This window comes from Oncorhynchus keta, unplaced genomic scaffold, assembly GCF_023373465.1.
Source record: "Oncorhynchus keta strain PuntledgeMale-10-30-2019 unplaced genomic scaffold, Oket_V2 Un_contig_18252_pilon_pilon, whole genome shotgun sequence".
In the NCBI taxonomy this organism is placed as follows: Eukaryota; Metazoa; Chordata; class Actinopteri; order Salmoniformes; family Salmonidae; genus Oncorhynchus; species Oncorhynchus keta.
The window spans coordinates 147501-167898 of record NW_026280826.1 but is presented as its reverse complement, the minus strand read 5'-3'; the positions used below and the strand labels follow the sequence as shown (position 1 = coordinate 167898).

At 42.5% G+C, this 20398-nt stretch overlaps 2 long non-coding RNA genes across 2 annotated transcripts in view; both read left to right on the top strand.

The window, feature by feature from the left end:
• Positions 1-12019: 12019 nt before the first annotated feature.
• On the top strand, positions 12020-12747 carry LOC127920062 (uncharacterized). Its single transcript, XR_008104952.1, has 3 exons — positions 12020-12089; positions 12138-12571; positions 12622-12747. It is a non-coding gene; the product is annotated as an uncharacterized LOC127920062 (long non-coding RNA).
• Positions 12748-14765: 2018 nt separating this feature from the next.
• LOC127920072 (uncharacterized) overlaps positions 14766-20398 on the top strand; it is a 6730-nt gene continuing 1097 nt past the window's right edge. Inside the window, exons 1-5 of the long non-coding RNA XR_008105045.1 lie at positions 14766-15569; positions 16837-17165; positions 18115-18371; positions 18555-19142; positions 19581-19728. This is a non-coding gene — a long non-coding RNA (uncharacterized LOC127920072). The remainder of the gene's footprint in view (positions 15570-16836; positions 17166-18114; positions 18372-18554; positions 19143-19580; positions 19729-20398) is intronic.

Below are 20398 nucleotides of genomic sequence, written 5' to 3'. Positions count from 1 at the left end.
TCGATCCTAGCTACCATTCCTAATGTCGTCCTAATGTCCCTGTCGATCCTAGCTACCATTCCTAATGTCGCGTCCTGTTTCAGTCGATCCTAGCTACCATTCCTAATGTCGTCCTGTTTCAGTCACTTGATCCTAGCTACCATTCCTAATGTCGTTTCCTGTTTCAGTCGATCCTAGCTACCATTCCTAATGTCGTCCTGTTTCAGTCGATCCTAGCTACCATTCCTAATGTCGTCTTGTTTCAGTCGATCCTAGCTACCATTCCTAATGTCGTCCTGTTTCAGTCGATCCTAGCTACCATTCCTAATGTCGTCCTGTTTCAGTCGATCCTAGCTACCATTCCTAATGTCGCCTTGTTTCAGTCGATCCTAGCTACCATTCCTAATGTCGTCCTGTTTCAGTCGATCCTAGCTACCATTCCTAATGTCGTCCTGTTTCAGTCGATCCTAGCTACCATTCCTAATGTCCACCTGTTTCAGTCGATCCTAGCTACCATTCCTAATGTCGTCCTGTTTCAGTCGATCCTAGTTACCATTCCTAATGTCGTCCTGTTTCAGTCGATCCTAGCTACCATTCCTAATGTCCACCTGTTTCAGTCGATCCTAGCTACCATTCCTAATGTCGTCCTGTTTCAGTCGATCCTAGCTACCATTCCTAATGTCGCCCTGTTTCAGTCGATCCTAGCTACCATTCCTAATGTCGTCCCTGTTTCAGTCGATCCTAGCTACCATTCCTAATGTCGTCCTGTTTCAGTCGATCCTAGCTACCATTCCTAATGTCGTCCTGTTTCAGTCGATCCTAGCTACCATTCCTAATGTCGTCCTGTTTCAGTCGATCCTAGCTACCATTCCTAATGTCGTCCTGTTTCAGTCGATCCTAGCTACCATTCCTAATGTCGTCCTGTTTCAGTCGATCCTAGCTACCATTCCTAATGTCGTCCTGTTTCAGTCGATCCCAGCTACCATTCCTAATGTCGTCCTGTTTCAGTCGATCCTAGCTACCATTCCTAATGTCGTCCTGTTTCAGTCTGTTTCAGTCGATCCAAGCTACCATTCCTAATGTCGCCCTGTTTCAGTCGATCCTAGCTACCATTCCTAATGTCGTCCTGTTTCAGTCGATCCTAGCTACCATTCCTAATGTCGTCCTGTTTCAGTCGATCCTAGCTACCATTCCTAATGTCGCCTGTTTCAGTCGATCCTAGCTACCATTCCTAATGTCGTCTTGTTTCAGTCGATCCTAGCTACCATTCCTAATGTCGTCCTGTTTCAGTCGATCCTAGCTACCATTCCTAATGTCGTCCTGTTTCAGTCGATCCTAGCTACCATTCCTAATGTCCACCTGTTTCAGTCGATCCTAGCTACCATTCCTAATGTCGTCCTGTTTCAGTCGATCCTAGCTACCATTCCTAATGTCGCCCTGTTTCAGTCGATCCTAGCTACCATTCCTACGTCCACCTGTTTCAGTCGATCCTAGCTACCATTCCTAATGTCGTCCTGTTTCAGTCGATCCTAGCTACCATTCCTAATGTCGTCCTGTTTCAGTCGATCCTAGCTACCATTCCTAATGTCGTCCTGTTTCAGTCGATCCTAGCTACCATTCCTAATGTCGTCCTGTTTCAGTCGATCCTAGCTACCATTCCTAATGTCGTCCTGTTTCAGTCGATCCTAGCTACCATTCCTAATGTCGTCCTGTTTCAGTCGATCCTAGCTACCATTCCTAATGTCCACCTGTTTCAGTCGATCCTAGCTACCATTCCTAATGTCGCCCTGTTTCAGTCGATCCTAGCTACCATTCCTAATGTCGTCCTGTTTCAGTCGATCCTAGCTACCATTCCTAATGTCGTCCTGTTTCAGTCTGTTCCAGTCGCTACCATTCCTAATGTCGTCCTGTTTCAGTCGATCCTAGCTACCATTCCTAATGTCGTCCTGTTTCAGTCGATCCTAGCTACCATTCCTAATGTCGTCCTGTTTCAGTCGATCCAAGCTACCATTCCTAATGTCGTCCTGTTTCAGTCGATCCTAGCTACCATTCCTAATGTCGTCCTGTTTCAGTCGATCCTAGCTACCATTCCTAATGTCGCCCTGTTTCAGTCGATCCTAGCTACCATTCCTAATGTCGTCCTGTTTCAGTCGATCCTAGCTACCATTCCTAATGTCCACCTGTTTCAGTCGATCCTAGCTACCATTCCTAATGTCGTCCTGTTTCAGTCGATCCTAGCTACCATTCCTAATGTCGTCCTGTTTCAGTCGATCCTAGCTACCATTCCTAATGTCATCCTGTTTCAGTGATCCTAGCTACCATGTTGTTTCAGTCGATCCTAGCTACCATTCCTAATGTCGTCCTGTTTCAGTCGATCCTAGCTACCATTCCTAATGTCGTCCTGTTTCAGTCGATCCTAGCTACCATTCCTAATGTCGTCCTGTTTCAGTCGATCCTAGCTACCATTCCTAATGTCCACCTGTTTCAGTCGATCCTAGCTACCATTCCTAATGTCGTCCTGTTTCAGTCGATCCTAGCTACCATTCCTAATGTCGTCCTGTTTCAGTCGATCCTAGCTACCATTCCTAATGTCCACCTGTTTCAGTCGATCCTAGCTACCATTCCTAATGTCGTCCTGTTTCAGTCGATCCTAGCTACCATTCCTAATGTCGCCCTGTTTCAGTCGATCCTAGCTACCATTCCTAATGTCATCCTGTTTCAGTCTGTTTCAGTCGATCCAAGCTATCCTAGCTACCATTCCTAATTACTCAGTCGCATCAGCTGTATCTCAGTGCTGTTTCAGCAGATCCCAGCTACCATTCCAAACAATGTCCACCTGTTTCAGTCCTAGCTACCATTCCTAATGTCGGTGGCTAGGAAAAACTCCCTCCAAAACCTAGGAAGATCCTAGCTACCATTCCTAATGGCTGTCCTAGCCTTCCTAATGTTTTATAACAGAACATGATCCAAGATTACCATTCCTAATGTCGCCCTCAGTATCCTGCTACCATTCCTAATGTCATGTCGAATAGCTAATAAGTCGCAGAACAGTTGAAACTGGAGCAGCGATCCAGGTGGACTGGCTACCATTCCTAATAGTCCTGGGGCACCTAGTTTCAGTCGATCCTAGCTACCATTCCTAATGTCCAGGTAGTCCTGTTGGTCGATCCGAGCTCCATTCCTAATGTCGCCCTGTTTCAGATCCTAGTTACCATTCCTAAGAAAGACCATTCCTAGAAGGAGAGCCAATTAGCGATCCTAATGTCGTATTCAGTCCATTCCTAATCAGGAGAAGTACTCCTGTTATAACAAACTGACCATCCCCTGACATATAAACTCTGCAGCATAAATCTGTCCCTGTTTCAGGAGGGGATCCTAGCTACCATTCCTAATGTCGTCCTGTTTCAGTCCATCCTAAGCTACCATTCCTAATGTCGTCTTGTTTCAGTCGATCCTAGCTACCATTCCTAATGTCCACCTGTTTCAGTCGATCCTAGCTACCATTCCTAATGTCGTCCTGTTTCAGTCGATCCAGCTACCATTCCTAATGTCGTCTTGTTTCAGTCGATCCTAGCTACCATTCCTAATGTCGTCCTGTTTCAGTCGATCCTAGCTACCATTCCTAATGTCGTCCTGTTTCAGTCGATCCTAGCTACCATTCCTAATGTCCACCTGTTTCAGTCGATCCTAGCTACCATTCCTAATGTCGTCCTGTTTCAGTCGATCCTAGCTACCATTCCTAATGTCGTCCTGTTTCAGTCGATCCTAGCTACCATTCCTAATGTCCACCTGTTTCAGTCGATCCTAGCTACCATTCCTAATGTCGTCCTGTTTCAGTCGATCCTAGCTACCATTCCTAATGTCGTCCTGTTTCAGTCGATCCTAGCTACCATTCCTAATGTCGTCCTGTTTCAGTCGATCCTAGCTACCATTCCTAATGTCGTCCTGTTTCAGTCGATCCTAGCTACCATTCCTAATGTCGTCCTGTTTCAGTCCATCCTAGCTACCATTCCTAATGTCATCCTGTTTCAGTCGATCCAAGCTACCATTCCTAATGTCGTCCTGTTTCAGTCGATCCTAGCTACCATTCCTAATGTCGTCCTGTTTTCAGTCTGTTTCAGTCGATCCAAGCTACCATTCCTAATGTCGCCCTGTTTCAGTCGATCCTAGCTACCATTCCTAATGTCGTCCTGTTTCAGTCGATCCTAGCTACCATTCCTAATGTCGTCTTGTTTCAGTCGATCCTAGCTACCATTCCTAATGTCGTCCTGTTTCAGTCGATCCTAGCTACCATTCCTAATGTCGCCCTGTTTCAGTCGATCCTAGCTACCATTCCTAATGTCGTCTTGTTTCAGTCGATCCTAGCTACCATTCCTAATGTTGTCTTGTTTCAGTCGATCCTAGCTACCATTCCTAATGTCGTCCTGTTTCAGTCGATCCTAGCTACCATTCCTAATGTCCACCTGTTTCAGTCGATCCTAGCTACCATTCCTAATGTCCACCTGTTTCAGTCGATCCTAGCTACCATTCCTAATGTCGTCCCTGTTTCAGTCAATCCTAGCTACCATTCCTAATGTCGTCCTGTTTCAGTCGATCCTAGCTACCATTCCTAATGTCCACCTGTTTCAGTCTGTTTCCTAGTCCATTCCTAGCTACCATTCCTGTTTCAGTCGATCCTAGCTACCATTCCTAATGTCCACCTGTTTCAGTCGATCCTAGCTACCATTCCTAATGTCGTCCTGTTTCAGTCGATCCTAGCTACCATTCCTAATGTCGTCCTGTTTCAGTCGATCCTAGCTACCATTCCTAATGTCCACCTGTTTCAGTCGATCCTAGCTACCATTCCTAATGTCGTCCTGTTTCAGTCGATCCTAGCTACCATTCCTAATGTCGTCCTGTTTCAGTCGATCCTAGCTACCATTCCTAATGTCGCCCTGTTTCAGTCGATCCTAGCTACCATTCCTAATGTCGTCCTGTTTCAGTCGATCCTAGCTACCATTCCTAATGTCGTCCTGTTTCAGTCGATCCTAGCTACCATTCCTAATGTCGTCCTGTTTCAGTCGATCCTAGCTACCATTCCTAATGTCATCCTGTTTCAGTCGATCCTAGCTACCATTCCTAATGTCGTCCTGTTTCAGTCGATCCTAGCTACCATTCCTAATGTCCACCTGTTTCAGTCGATCCTAGCTACCATTCCTAATGTCGTCCTGTTTCAGTCGATCCTAGCTACCATTCCTAATGTCGTCCTGTTTCAGTCGATCCTAGCTACCATTCCTAATGTCGTCCTGTTTCAGTCGATCCTAGCTACCATTCCTAATGTCGTCCTGTTTCAGTCGATCCTAGCTACCATTCCTAATGTCGTCCTGTTTCAGTCGATCCTAGCTACCATTCCTAATGTCGTCCTGTTTCAGTCGCCCTGATCCTAGCTACCATTCCTAATGTCGTCCTGTTTCAGTCGATCCTAGCTACCATTCCTAATGTCGTCCTGTTTCAGTCGATCCTAGCTACCATTCCTAATGTCGTCCTGTTTCAGTCGATCCTAGCTACCATTCCTAATGTCGTCCTGTTTCAGTCGATCCTAGCTACCATTCCTAATGTCGTCCTGTTTCAGTCGATCCTAGCTACCATTCCTAATGTCCCTGTCCTGTTTCAGTCGATCCTAGCTACCATTCCTAATGTCGTCCTGTTTCAGTCGATCCTAGCTACCATTCCTAATGTCGTCCTGTTTCAGTCGATCCTAGCTACCATTCCTAATGTCGTCCTGTTTCAGTCGATCCTAGCTACCATTCCTAATGTCGTCCTGTTTCAGTCGATCCTAGCTACCATTCCTAATGTCCACCTGTTTCAGTCGATCCTAGCTACCATTCCTAATGTCGTCCTGTTTCAGTCGATCCTAGCTACCATTCCTAATGTCGTCCTGTTTCAGTCGATCCTAGCTACCATTCCTAATGTCGTCCAGTCTGTTTCAGTCGATCCTAGCTACCATTCCTAATGTCGTCCTGTTTCAGTCGATCCTAGCTACCATTCCTAATGTCGTCCTGTTTCAGTCGATCCTAGCTACCATTCCTAATGTCGTCCTGTTTCAGTCGATCCTAGCTACCATTCCTAATGTCGTCCTGTTTCAGTCGATCCTAGCTACCATTCCTAATGTCGTCCTGTTTCAGTCGATCCTAGCTACCATTCCTAATGTCGTCCTGTTTCAGTCTGTTTCAGTCGATCCTAGCTACCATTCCTAATGTCGTCCTGTTTCAGTCTGTTTCAGTCGATCCTAGCTACCATTCCTAATGTCGTCCTGTTTCAGTCGATCCTAGCTACCATTCCTAATGTCGTCCTGTTTCAGTCGATCCTAGCTACCATTCCTAATGTCATCCTGTTTCAGTCGATCCTAGCTACCATTCCTAATGTCGTCCTGTTTCAGTCGATCCTAGCTACCATTCCTAATGTCGTCCTGTTTCAGTTCCTATCCTAGCTACCATTCCTAATGTCGTCCTGTTTCAGTCGATCCTAGCTACCATTCCTAATGTCGTCCTGTTTCAGTCGATCCTAGCTACCATTCCTAATGTCGTCCTGTTTCAGTCGATCCTAGCTACCATTCCTAATGTCGTCCTGTTTCAGTCGATCCTAGCTACCATTCCTAATGTCGTCCTGTTTCAGTCGATCCTAGCTACCATTCCTAATGTCGTCCTGTTTCAGTCGATCCTAGCTACCATTCCTAATGTCGTCCTGTTTCAGTCGATCCTAGCTACCATTCCTAATGTCGTCCTGTTTCAGTCGATCCTAGCTACCATTCCTAATGTCGTCCTGTTTCAGTCGATCCTAGCTACCATTCCTAATGTCGTCCTGTTTCAGTCGATCCTAGCTACCATTCCTAATGTCGTCCTGTTTCAGTCGATCCTAGCTACCATTCCTAATGTCGTCCTGTTTCAGTCGATCCTAGCTACCATTCCTAATGTCGTCCTGTTTCAGTCGATCCTAGCTACCATTCCTAATGTCCACCTGTTTCAGTCGATCCTAGCTACCATTCCTAATGTCGTCCTGTTTCAGTCGATCCTAGCTACCATTCCTAATGTCGTCCTGTTTCAGTCGATCCAAGCTACCATTCCTAATGTCGTCCTGTTTCAGTCGATCCTAGCTACCATTCCTAATGTCGTCCTGTTTCAGTCGATCCTAGCTACCATTCCTAATGTCGTCCTGTTTCAGTCGATCCTAGCTACCATTCCTAATGTCGTCCTGTTTCAGTCGATCCTAGCTACCATTCCTAATGTCGTCCTGTTTCAGTCGATCCTAGCTACCATTCCTAATGTCGTCCCTTCCTAATTTCAGTCGATCCAGCTACCATTCCTAATGTCCACCTGTTTCAGTCGATCCTAGCTACCATTCCTAATGTCGTCCTGTTTCAGTCGATCCAAGCTACCATTCCTAATGTCGTCCTGTTTCAGTCGATCCTAGCTACCATTCCTAATGTCGTCCTGTTTCAGTCGATCCTAGCTACCATTCCTAATGTCGTCCTGTTTCAGTCGATCCTAGCTACCATTCCTAATGTCGTCCTGTTTCAGTCGATCCTAGCTACCATTCCTAATGTCGTCCTGTTTCAGTCGATCCTAGCTACCATTCCTAATGTCGCCCTGTTTCAGTCGATCCTAGCTACCATTCCTAATGTCCACCTGTTTCAGTCCTCCTAGCTACCATTCCATTCCTAATGTCGTCCTGTTTCAGTCGATCCTAGCTACCATTCCTAATGTCGTCCTGTTTCAGTCGATCCTAGCTACCATTCCTAATGTCGTCCTGTTTCAGTCGATCCTAGCTACCATTCCTAATGTCGTCCTGTTTCAGTCGATCCTAGCTACCATTCCTAATGTCGTCCTGTTTCAGTCGATCCTAGCTACCATTCCTAATGTCGCCCTGTTTCAGTCGATCCAAGCTACCATTCCTAATGTCGTCCTGTTTCAGTCGATCCCAGCTACCATTCCTAATGTCGTCCTGTTTCAGTCGATCCTAGCTACCATTCCTAATGTCGTCCTGTTTCAGTCGATCCTAGCTACCATTCCTAATGTCGTCCTGTTTCAGTCGATCCTAGCTACCATTCCTAATGTCCACCTGTTTCAGTCGATCCTAGCTACCATTCCTAATGTCACCTGTTTCAGTCGATCCTAGCTACCATTCCTAATGTCGTCCTGTTTCAGTCGATCCTAGCTACCATTCCTAATGTCGTCCTGTTTCAGTCGATCCTAGCTACCATTCCTAATGTCGTCCTGTTTCAGTCCAGTCGATTCTAGCTACCATTCCTAATGTCGTCCTGTTTCAGTCGATCCTAGCTACCATTCCTAATGTCGTCCTGTTTCAGTCGATCCTAGCTACCATTCCTAATGTCGTCCTGTTTCAGTCGATCCTAGCTACCATTCCTAATGTCGTCCTGTTTCAGTCGATCCTAGCTACCATTCCTAATGTCGTCCTGTTTCAGTCGATCCTAGCTACCATTCCTAATGTCGTCCTGTTTCAGTCGATCCTAGCTACCATTCCTAATGTCGTCCTGTTTCAGTCGATCCTAGCTACCATTCCTAATGTCGTCCTGTTTCAGTCGATCCAGCTACCATTCCTAATGTCGTCCTGTTTCAGTCGATCCTAGCTACCATTCCTAATGTCGTCCTGTTTCAGTCGATCCTAGCTACCATTCCTAATGTCGTCCTGTTTCAGTCGATCCTAGCTACCATTCCTAATGTCAGTTCAGTCGTCCTGTTTCAGTCTGTTTCAGTCGATCCTAGCTACCATTCCTAATGTCGTCCTGTTTCAGTCTGTTTCAGTCGATCCCTAGCTACCATTCCTAATGTCGTCCTGTTTCAGTCGATCCTAGCTACCATTCCTAATGTCGTCCTGTTTCAGTCGATCCTAGCTACCATTCCTAATGTCGTCCTGTTTCAGTCGATCCTAGCTACCATTCCTAGTCTCCTGTTTCAGTCATTCCTAATGTCGTCCTGTTTCAGTCGATCCTAGCTACCATTCCTAATGTCGTCCTGTTTCAGTCGATCCTAGCTACCATTCCTAATGTCGTCCTGTTTCAGTCTGATCCTAGCTACCATTCCTAATGTCGTCCTGTTTCAGTCGATCCTCCTAGCTACCATTCCTAATGTCGTCCTGTTTCAGTCGATCCTAGCTACCATTCCTAATGTCGTCCTGTTTCAGTCGATCCTAGCTACCATTCCTAATGTCGTCCTGTTTCAGTCCTGATCGTCCTGTTTCAGTCTAGCTACCATTCCTAATGTCGTCCTGTTTCAGTCGATCCTAGCTACCATTCCTAATGTCATCCTGTTTCAGTCGATCCTAGCTACCATTCCTAATGTCGTCCTGTTTCAGTCGATCCTAGCTACCATTCCTAATGTCGTCCTGTTTCAGTCGATCCTGCTACCATTCCTAATGTCGTCCTGTTTCAGTCTGTTTCAGTTGATCCTAGCTACCATTCCTAATGTCGTCCTGTTTCAGTCCATCCTAGCTACCATTCCTAATGTCGTCCTGTTTCAGTCGATCCTAGCTACCATTCCTAATGTCGTCCTGTTTCAGTCGATCCGAGCTACCATTCCTAATGTCCTGTTTCAGTTGATCCTAGCTACCATTGCTAATGTCCACCTGTTTCAGTCGATCCTAGCTACCATTCCTAATGTCGTCCTGTTTCAGTCGATCCTAGCTACCATTCCTAATGTCGTCCTGTTTCAGTCGATCCTAGCTACCATTGCTAATGTCGTCCTGTTTCAGTCGATCCTAGCTACCATTCCTAATGTCGTCCTGTTTCAGTCGATCCTAGCTACCATTCCTAATGTCGTCCTGTTTCAGCCGATCCGGGGCTCCCCATTACCAAGGAGGCCCTTATTGCCGATCCAGGGCTTCCCATCACCAAGGAGGGCCCTTATTGCCGATCCGGGGCTTCCCATCACCAAGGAGGGCCCTTATTGCCGATCCGGGGCTTCCCATCACCAAGGAGGGCCCTTATTGCCGATCCGGGCTTCCCATCACCAAGGAGGGCCCTTATTGCCGATCCGGGCTTCCCATCACCAAGGAGGCCCTTATTGCCGATCCGGGGCTTCCCATCACCAAGGAGGGCCCTTATTGCCGATCCGGGCTTCCCATCACCAAGGAGGGCCCCAAGGAGGGCCCTATTGCCGATCCGGGCTTCCCATCACCAAGGAGGCCCTTATTGCCGATCCGGGCTTCCCATCACCAAGGAGGGCCCATATTGCCAAAGCCTGTTGCTTTCGATTTCCTCCGGAGTTATGACGTTCCCTCGCGTTGGCTGGTTTGCAGATTCAAGAATAGGAACATCCACTAAGACATCCAGAAGCATCCTTCTAACTCAATCTTCCAGGTAAGAAATAACACTTAAATAACATAATACTGCAAAGTTGGCAAGGAGCTTAGAAACTCACCCTGTTGTAACCTGAGCCACAGTAAATATAAAAACGTTTATTAGTATATAAACACACAGTAATATAAACAGTATTACAAATATAAGAGTTTATTACAGTAATATATAAAAACGTTTATTACAGTAATATAAACATGTATTACAGTAATATAAACGTTTATTACAGTAATATAAACATGTATTACAGTAATATAAACGTTTATTACAGTAATATAAAGAAACGTTTATTACAGTAATATAAACATTTATTACAGTAATATAAAGAAACGTTTATTACAGTAATATAAAGAAACGTTTATTACAGTAATATAAACATGTATTACAGTAATATAAAGAAACGTTTATTACAGTAATATAAAGAAACGTTTATTACAGTAATATAAAGAAACTTTTATTACAGTAATATAAACGTTTATTACAGTAATATAAAGAAACATTTATTACAGTAATATAAAGAAACGTTTATTACAGTAATATAAAGAAACGTTTATTACAGTAATATAAAGAAACGTTTATTACAGTAATATAAACGTTTATTACAGTAATATAAACAAACGTAATATATAGAAACGCTTTATTACAGTAATATAAAAACGTTTATTACAGTAATATAAAAACGTTTATTACAGTAATATAAAGAAACGTTTATTACAGTAATATAAAACACTTATTACAGTAATATAAATGTTTATTACAGTAAATAAAGAAACGTTTATTACAGTAATATAAAAATAAACGTTTATTACAGTAATATAAACAACGTTATTACAGTAATATATAGAAACGTTTATTACAGTAATATAAACGTTTATTACAGTAATATAAAGAAACGTTTATTACAGTAATATATAGAAACGTTTATAATATATAGAAACAGAGTAATATAAACGTTGATTCAGCAGTAAGAGTGTTTATTACAGTAATATAAATGTTTATTACAGTAATATTCTGTTGATTCAAGAAACGTTTATTACAGTATAATATATAGAAACGTTTATTACAGTAATATATAGAAACACTTATAATTCACACATTATATTGATTCAAGCAGCATAGAGTCTTATTCTATTGATTCAGCAGTATAGAGTGTAATTATATTGATTCAGCAGTATAGAGTCTTATTCTGTTGATTCAGCAGTATAGAGTCTTATTCTGTTGATTCAAGCAGTATAGAGTCTTATTCTATTGATTCAGCAGTATAGAGTCTAATTATATTGATTCAGCAGTATAGAGTCTTATTATATTGATTCAGCAGTATAGAGTCTTATTCTGTTGATTCAGCAGTATAGAGTCTAATTATATTGATTCAGCAGTATAGAGTCTTATTCTATTGATTCAGCGTATAGAGTCTTATCCTGTTGATTCAAGCAGTATAGAGTCTTATTCTGTTGATTCAAGGCCTCAGTATAGAGTCTTATCCTGTTGATTCAAGCAGTACAGAGTCTAATTATATTGATTCAGCAGTATAGAGTCTTATTCTGTTCAGTCAATCAGCGTGTTCTATCTCAGAACAGGGGCACTTATTTGTTTTAAGGCCTCAGTGAAACCAGTCCTGGTCCTGTGGGTTCCAGAGAGGTCCTCAGACAGGTATCAGGAGCAGGTAGAAATACAACACCCAGAGCAGTACTCTACATCTCTCCAGGAGCAGGTAGAAATACAACACCCAGAGCAGTACTCTACATCTCTCTAGGAGCAGGTAGAAATACAACACCCAGAGCAGTACTCTACATCTCTCCAGGAGCAGGTAGAAATACAACACCCAGAGCAGTACTCTACATCTCTCTAGGAGCAGGTAGAAATACAACACCCAGAGCAGTACTCTACATCTCTCTAGGAGCAGGTAGAAATACAACACACAGAGCAGTACTCTACATCGCTGTAGGAGCAGGTAGAAATACAACACCCAGAGCAGTACTCTACATCTCTCTAGGAGCATGTAGAAATACAACACCCAGAGCAGTACTCTACATCTCTCTAGGAGCAGGTAGAAATACAACACCCAGAGCAGTACTTTACATCTCTCTAGGAGCAGGTAGAAATACAACACCCAGAGCAGTACTCTACATCTCTCTAGGAGCAGGTAGAAATACAACACACAGAGCAGTACTTTACATCTCTCTAGGAGCAGGTAGAAATACAACACACAGAGCAGTACTCTACATCTCTCTCTAGGAGCAGGTAGAAATACAACACACAGAGCAGTACTCTACATCTCTCTTTAGGAGCAGGTAGAAATACAACACACAGAGCAGTACTCTACATCTCTCTCTAGGAGCAGGTAGAAATACAACACACAGAGCAGTACTCTACATCTCTCTCTAGGAGCAGGTAGAAATACAACACACAGAGCAGTACTCTAGACAATCTATTTCACCTGCTAGCAGAACCATTATACTGGGCGATTCACATCTGAGGCCCCAATATGTCGCAGCGGAAAGAACCATTTTGCTGTTTTAAAAAGACGCTTTCCTGCAATTCTATTTCTGTTTCATTTGCTCATCTGCTGTATTTCCATCTTGGCCCTCTGTAATATTGTCCAATCTGTAATATATTACATTACAATGTATTGTTCAATCTTTATTATATTACATTACAATGTATTGTCTAATCTGTAATATATTACATTATACTGTATTGTCCAATCTGTAATATATTACATTATACTGTATTGTCCAATCTGTAATATATTACATTATACTGTATTGTCTAATCTGTAATATATTACATTATACTGTATTGTCCAATCTGTAATATATTACATTATACTGTATTGTCTAATCTGTAATATATTACATTATACTGTATTGTCTAATCTGTAATATATTACATTATACTGTATTGTCCACTCTGTAATATATTACATTATACTGTATTGTCCACTCTGTAATATATTACATTATACTGTATTGTCTAATCTGTAATATATTACATTATACTGTATTGTCCAATCTGTAATATATTACATTATACTGTATTGTCCAATCTGTATTATATTAATACATTGTGAATATAGATATTATATTACATTATACTGTATTGTCCAATCTGTAATATATTACATTATACTGCATTGACCAATCTGTACTATATTACATTATACTATATTGTCCAATCTGTAATATATTACATTATACTGTATTGACCACTCTGTAATATATTACATTATACTGTATTGACCAATCTGTAATATATTACATTATACTGTATTGTCCACTCTGTAATATATTACATTATACTGTATTGTCCACTCTGTAATATATTACATTATACTGTATTGTCCAATCTGTAATATATCACATTGTGAATATAGATATTATATTACATTATACTGTATTGTCCAATCTGTAATATATTACATTATACTGTATTGACCAATCTGTAATATATTACATTACAATGTATTGTCCAATCTGTAATATATTACATTATACTGTATTGTCCACTCTGTATTATATTACATTACAATGTATTGTCTAATCTGTAATATATTACATTATACTGTATTGACCAATCTGTAATATATTACATTATACTGTATTGTCCACTCTGTAATATATTACATTATACTGTATTGTCCACTCTGTAATATATTACATTATACTGTATTGTCCAATCTGTAATATATCACATTGTGAATATAGATATTATACTGTATTGTCCAATCTGTAATATATTACATTATACTGTATTGTCCAATCTGTAATATATTACATTATACTGTATTGGCCAATCTGTAATATATTACATTATACTGTATTGACCAATCTGTAATATATTACATTATACTGTATTGTCCACTCTGTAATATATTACATTACAATGTATTGTCTAATCTGTAATATATTACATTATACTGTATTGACCACTCTGTAATATATTACATTATACTGTATTGACCACTCTGTAATATATTACATTATACTGTATTGTCCACTCTGTAATATATTACATTATACTGTATTGTCCACTCTGTAATATATTACATTATACTGTATTGTCCAATCTGCAATATATTACATTATACTGTATTGTCCACTCTGTAATATATTACATTACAATGTATTGTCCAATCTGTAATATATCACAGCGACAGAGTTCCAGGTTAAACCAGGTATAGTGGAGAGTGACAGAGTTCCAGGGTAAACCAGGTATAGTGGAGAGTGACAGAGTTCCAGGTTAAACCAGGTATAGTGGAGAGTGACAGAGTTCCAGGTTAAACCAGGTATAGTAGAGAGTGACAGAGTTCCAGGTTAAACCAGGTATAGTGGAGAGTGACAGAGTTCCAGGGTAAACCAGGTATAGTAGAGAGTGACAGAGTTCCAGGGTAAACCAGGTATAGTAGAGAGTGACAGAGTTCCAGGTTAAACCAGGAATAGTAGAGAGTGACAGAGTTCCAGGGTAAACCAGGTATAGTAGAGAGTGACAGAGTTCCAGGGTAAACCAGGTATAGTAGAGAGTGACAGAGTTCCAGGGTAAACCAGGTATAGTGGAGAGTGACAGAGTTCCAGGGTAAAGCAGGTATAGTAGAGAGTGACAGAGTTCCAGGGTAAACCAGGTATAGTAGAGAGTGACAGAGTTCCAGGGTAAACCAGGTATAGTGGAGAGTGACAGAGTTCCAGGGTAAACCAGGTATAGTAGAGAGTGACAGAGTTCCAGGGTAAACCAGGTATAGTGGATAGTGACAGAGTTCCAGGTTAAACCAGGTATAGTGGAGAGTGACAGAGTTCCAGGTTAAACCAGGTATAGTGGAGAGTGACAGAGTTCCAGGGTAAACCAGGTATAGTGGAGAGTGACAGAGTTCCAGGTTAAACCAGGTATAGTAGAGTGACAGAGTTCCAGGGTAAACCAGGTATAGTGGAGAGTGACAGAGTTCCAGGTTAAACCAGGTATAGTAGAGTGACAGAGTTCCAGGTTAAACCAGGTATAGTAGAGAGTGACAGAGTTCCAGGGTAAACCAGGTATAGTGGAGAGTGACAGAGTTCCAGGTTAAACCAGGTATAGTAGAGAGTGACAGAGTTCCAGGTTAAACCAGGTATAGTAGAGTGACAGAGTTCCAGGGTAAACCAGGTATAGTAGAGAGTGACAGAGTTCCAGGTTAAACCAGGTATAGTGGAGAGTGACAGAGTTCCAGGTTAAACCAGGTATAGTAGAGTGACAGAGTTCCAGGGTAAACCAGGTATAGTAGAGAGTAACAGAGTTCCAGGTTAAACCAGGTATAGTGGAGAGTGACAGAGTTCCAGGTTAAACCAGGTATAGTGGAGTGACAGAGTTCCAGGGTAAACCAGGTATAGTAGAGAGTGACAGAGTTCCAGGTTAAACCAGGTATAGTGGAGAGTGACAGAGTTCCAGGGTAAACCAGGTATAGTGGAGAGTGACAGAGTTCCAGGTTAAACCAGGTGGTCCTTCTGTAGCTCAGTTGGTAGAGCATGGCGCTTGTAACGCCAGGGTAGTGGGTTCGATTCCCGGGACCACCCATACGTAGAATGTATGTACACATGACTGTAAGTCGCTTTGGATAAAAGCGTCTGCTAAATGCCATATATTATATTATATTATATTATATTATTATTATTATTATTATTATATTATTATTATTATTATTATTATTATATTATTAGGTATCGTAGAGAGTGACAGAGTTCCAGGTTAAACCAGGTATAGTAGAGTGACAGAGTTCCAGGGTAAACCAGGTATAGTAGAGAGTGACAGAGTTCCAGGTTAAACCAGGTATAGTGGAGAGTGACAGAGTTCCAGGTTAAACCAGGTATAGTAGAGTGACAGAGTTCCAGGGTAAACCAGGTATAGTAGAGAGTGACAGAGTTCCAGGTTAAACCAGGTATAGTGGAGAGTGACAAAGTTCCAGGTTAAACCAGGTATAGTAGAGAGTGACAGAGTTCCAGGTTAAACCAGGTATAGTAGAGAGTGACAGAGTTCCAGGTTAAACCAGGTATAGTGGAGAGTGACAGAGTTCCAGGTTAAACCAGGTATAGTAGAGAGTGACAGAGTTCCAGGTTAAACCAGGTATAGTAGAGAGTGACAGAGTTCCAGGGTAAACCAGGTATAGTTGAGAGTGACAGAGTTCCAGGTTAAACCAGGTATAGTGGAGAGTGACAGAGTTCCAGGTTAAACCAGGTATAGTAGAGAGTGACAGAGTTCCAGGTTAAACCAGGTATAGTGGAGAGTGACAGAGTTCCAGGGTAAACCAGGTATAGTAGAGAGTGACAGAGTTCCAGGTTAATAATAATAATAATAATAACCAGGTATAGTGGAGAGTGACAGAGTTCCAGGTTAAACCAGGTATAGTGGAGAGTGACAGAGTTCCAGGGTAAACCAGGTATAGTGGAGAGTGACAGAGTTCCAGGTTAAACCAGGTATAGTGGAGAGTGACAGAGTTCCAGGTTAAACCAGGTATAGTAGAGTTACAGAGTTCCAGGGTAAACCAGGTATAGTGGAGAGTGACAGAGTTCCAGGTTAAACCAGGTATAGTAGAGTGACAGAGTTCCAGGTTAAACCAGGTATAGTAGAGAGTGACAGAGTTCCAGGGTAAACCAGGTATAGTGGATAGTGACAGAGTTCCAGGTTAAACCAGGTATAGTGGAGAGTGACAGAGTTCCAGGTTAAACCAGGTATAGTGGAGAGTGACAGAGTTCCAGGGTAAACCAGGTATAGTGGAGAGTGACAGAGTTCCAGGTTAAACCAGGTATAGTGGAGAGTGACAGAGTTCCAGGTTAAACCAGGTATAGTAGAGTGACAGAGTTCCAGGTTAAACCAGGTATAGTAGAGTGACAGAGTTCCAGGTTAAACCAGGTATAGTAGAGAGTGACAGAGTTCCAGGGTAAACCAGATATAGTGGAGAGTGACAGAGTTCCAGGTTAAACCAGGTATAGTAGAGAGTGACAGAGTTCCAGGTTAAACCAGGTATAGTAGAGTGACAGAGTTCCAGGGTAAACCAGGTATAGTAGAGAGTGACAGAGTTCCAGGTTAAACCAGGTATAGTGGAGAGTGACAGAGTTCCAGGTTAAACCAGGTATAGTAGAGTGACAGAGTTCCAGGGTAAACCAGGTATAGTAGAGAGTGACAGAGTTCCAGGTTAAACCAGGTATAGTGGAGAGTGACAGAGTTCCAGGTTAAACCAGGTATAGTGGAGAGTGACAGAGTTCCAGGTTAAACCAGGTATAGTAGAGAGTGACAGAGTTCCAGGTTAAACCAGGTATAGTGGAGAGTGACAGAGTTCCAGGGTAAACCAGGTATAGTAGAGAGTGACAGAGTTCCAGGTTAATAATAATAATAATAATAACCAGGTATAGTGGAGAGTGACAGAGTTCCAGGTTAAACCAGGTATAGTGGAGAGTGACAGAGTTCCAGGGTAAACCAGGTATAGTGGAGAGTGACAGAGTTCCAGGGTAAACCAGGTATAGTAGAGAGTGACAGAGTTCCAGGTTAATAATAATAATAATAATAACCAGGTATAGTGGAGAGTGACAGAGTTCCAGGTTAAACCAGGTATAGTGGAGAGTGACAGAGTTCCAGGGTAAACCAGGTATAGTGGAGAGTGACAGAGTTCCAGGTTAAACCAGGTATAGTGGAGAGTGACAGAGTTCCAGGTTAAACCAGGTATAGTAGAGTGACAGAGTTCCAGGGTAAACCAGGTATAGTGGAGAGTGACAGAGTTCCAGGTTAAACCAGGTATAGTAGAGTGACAGAGTTCCAGGTTAAACCAGGTATAGTAGAGAGTGACAGAGTTCCAGGGTAAACCAGGTATAGTGGATAGTGACAGAGTTCCAGGTTAAACCAGGTATAGTGGAGAGTGACAGAGTTCCAGGTTAAACCAGGTATAGTGGAGAGTGACAGAGTTCCAGGGTAAACCAGGTATAGTGGAGAGTGACAGAGTTCCAGGTTAAACCAGGTATAGTGGAGAGTGACAGAGTTCCAGGTTAAACCAGGTATAGTAGAGTGACAGAGTTCCAGGGTAAACCAGGTATAGTAGAGAGTGACAGAGTTCCAGGGTAAACCAGGTATAGTAGAGTGACAGAGTTCCAGGTTAAACCAGGTATAGTAGAGAGTGACAGAGTTCCAGGGTAAACCAGGTATAGTGGAGAGTGACAGAGTTCCAGGTTAAACCAGGTATAGTAGAGAGTGACAGAGTTCCAGGTTAAACCAGGTATAGTAGAGAGTGACAGAGTTCCAGGTTAAACCAGGTATAGTGGAGAGTGACAGAGTTCCAGGTTAAACCAGGTATAGTAGAGTGACAGAGTTCCAGGGTAAACCAGGTATAGTAGAGAGTGACAGAGTTCCAGGTTAAACCAGGTATAGTGGAGAGTGACAGAGTTCCAGGTTAAACCAGGTATAGTAGAGTGACAGAGTTCCAGGGTAAACCAGGTATAGTAGAGAGTGACAGAGTTCCAGGTTAAACCAGGTATAGTGGAGAGTGACAGAGTTCCAGGTTAAACCAGGTATAGTAGAGAGTGACAGAGTTCCAGGTTAAACCAGGTATAGTAGAGAGTGACAGAGTTCCAGGTTAAACCAGGTATAGTGGAGAGTGACAGAGTTCCAGGTTAAACCAGGTATAGTAGAGAGTGACAGAGTTCCAGGTTAAACCAGGTATAGTAGAGAGTGACAGAGTTCCAGGGTAAACCAGGTATAGTTGAGAGTGACAGAGTTCCAGGTTAAACCAGGTATAGTGGAGAGTGACAGAGTTCCAGGTTAAACCAGGTATAGTAGAGAGTGACAGAGTTCCAGGTTAAACCAGGTATAGTGGAGAGTGACAGAGTTCCAGGGTAAACCAGGTATAGTAGAGAGTGACAGAGTTCCAGGTTAAACCAGGTATAGTGGAGAGTGACAGAGTTCCAGGTTAAACCAGGTATAGTGGAGAGTGACAGAGTTCCAGGGTAAACCAGGTATAGTGGAGAGTGACAGAGTTCCAGGTTAAACCAGGTATAGTGGAGAGTGACAGTGTTCCAGGTTAAACCAGGTATAGTAGAGTGACAGAGTTCCAGGGTAAACCAGGTATAGTGGAGAGTGACAGAGTTCCAGGTTAAACCAGGTATAGTAGAGTGACAGAGTTCCAGGTTAAACCAGGTATAGTAGAGAGTGACAGAGTTCCAGGTAAACCAGGTATAGTGAGAGTGACAGAGTTCCAGGTTAAACCAGGTATAGTAGAGAGTGACAGAGTTCCAGGTTAAACCAGGTATAGTAGAGAGTGACAGAGTTCCAGGGTAAACCAGGTATAGTTGAGAGTGACAGAGTTCCAGGTTAAACCAGGTATAGTGGAGAGTGACAGAGTTCCAGGTTAAACCAGGTATAGTAGAGAGTGACAGAGTTCCAGGTTAAACCAGGTATAGTGGAGAGTGACAGAGTTCCAGGGTAAACCAGGTATAGTAGAGAGTGACAGAGTTCCAGGTTAAACCAGGTATAGTGGAGAGTGACAGAGTTCCAGGTTAAACCAGGTATAGTGGAGAGTGACAGAGTTCCAGGGTAAACCAGGTATAGTGGAGAGTGACAGAGTTCCAGGTTAAACCAGGTATAGTGGAGAGTGACAGAGTTCCAGGTTAAACCAGGTATAGTAGAGTGACAGAGTTCCAGGTTAAACCAGGTATAGTAGAGAGTGACAGAGTTCCAGGTAAACCAGGTATAGTGGAGAGTGACAGAGTTCCAGGTTAAACCAGGTATAGTAGAGTGACAGAGTTCCAGGTTAAACCAGGTATAGTAGAGAGTGACAGAGTTCCAGGGTAAACCAGGTATAGTAGAGAGTGACAGAGTTCCAGGTTAAACCAGGTATAGTGGAGAGTGACAGAGTTCCAGGTTAAACCAGGTATAGTAGAGTGACAGAGTTCCAGGGTAAACCAGGTATAGTAGAGAGTAACAGAGTTCCAGGTTAAACCAGGTATAGTGGAGAGTGACAGAGTTCCAGGTTAAACCAGGTATAGTGGAGTGACAGAGTTCCAGGTTAAACCAGGTATAGTGGAGTGACAGAGTTCCAGGTTAAACCAGGTATAGTGGAGAGTG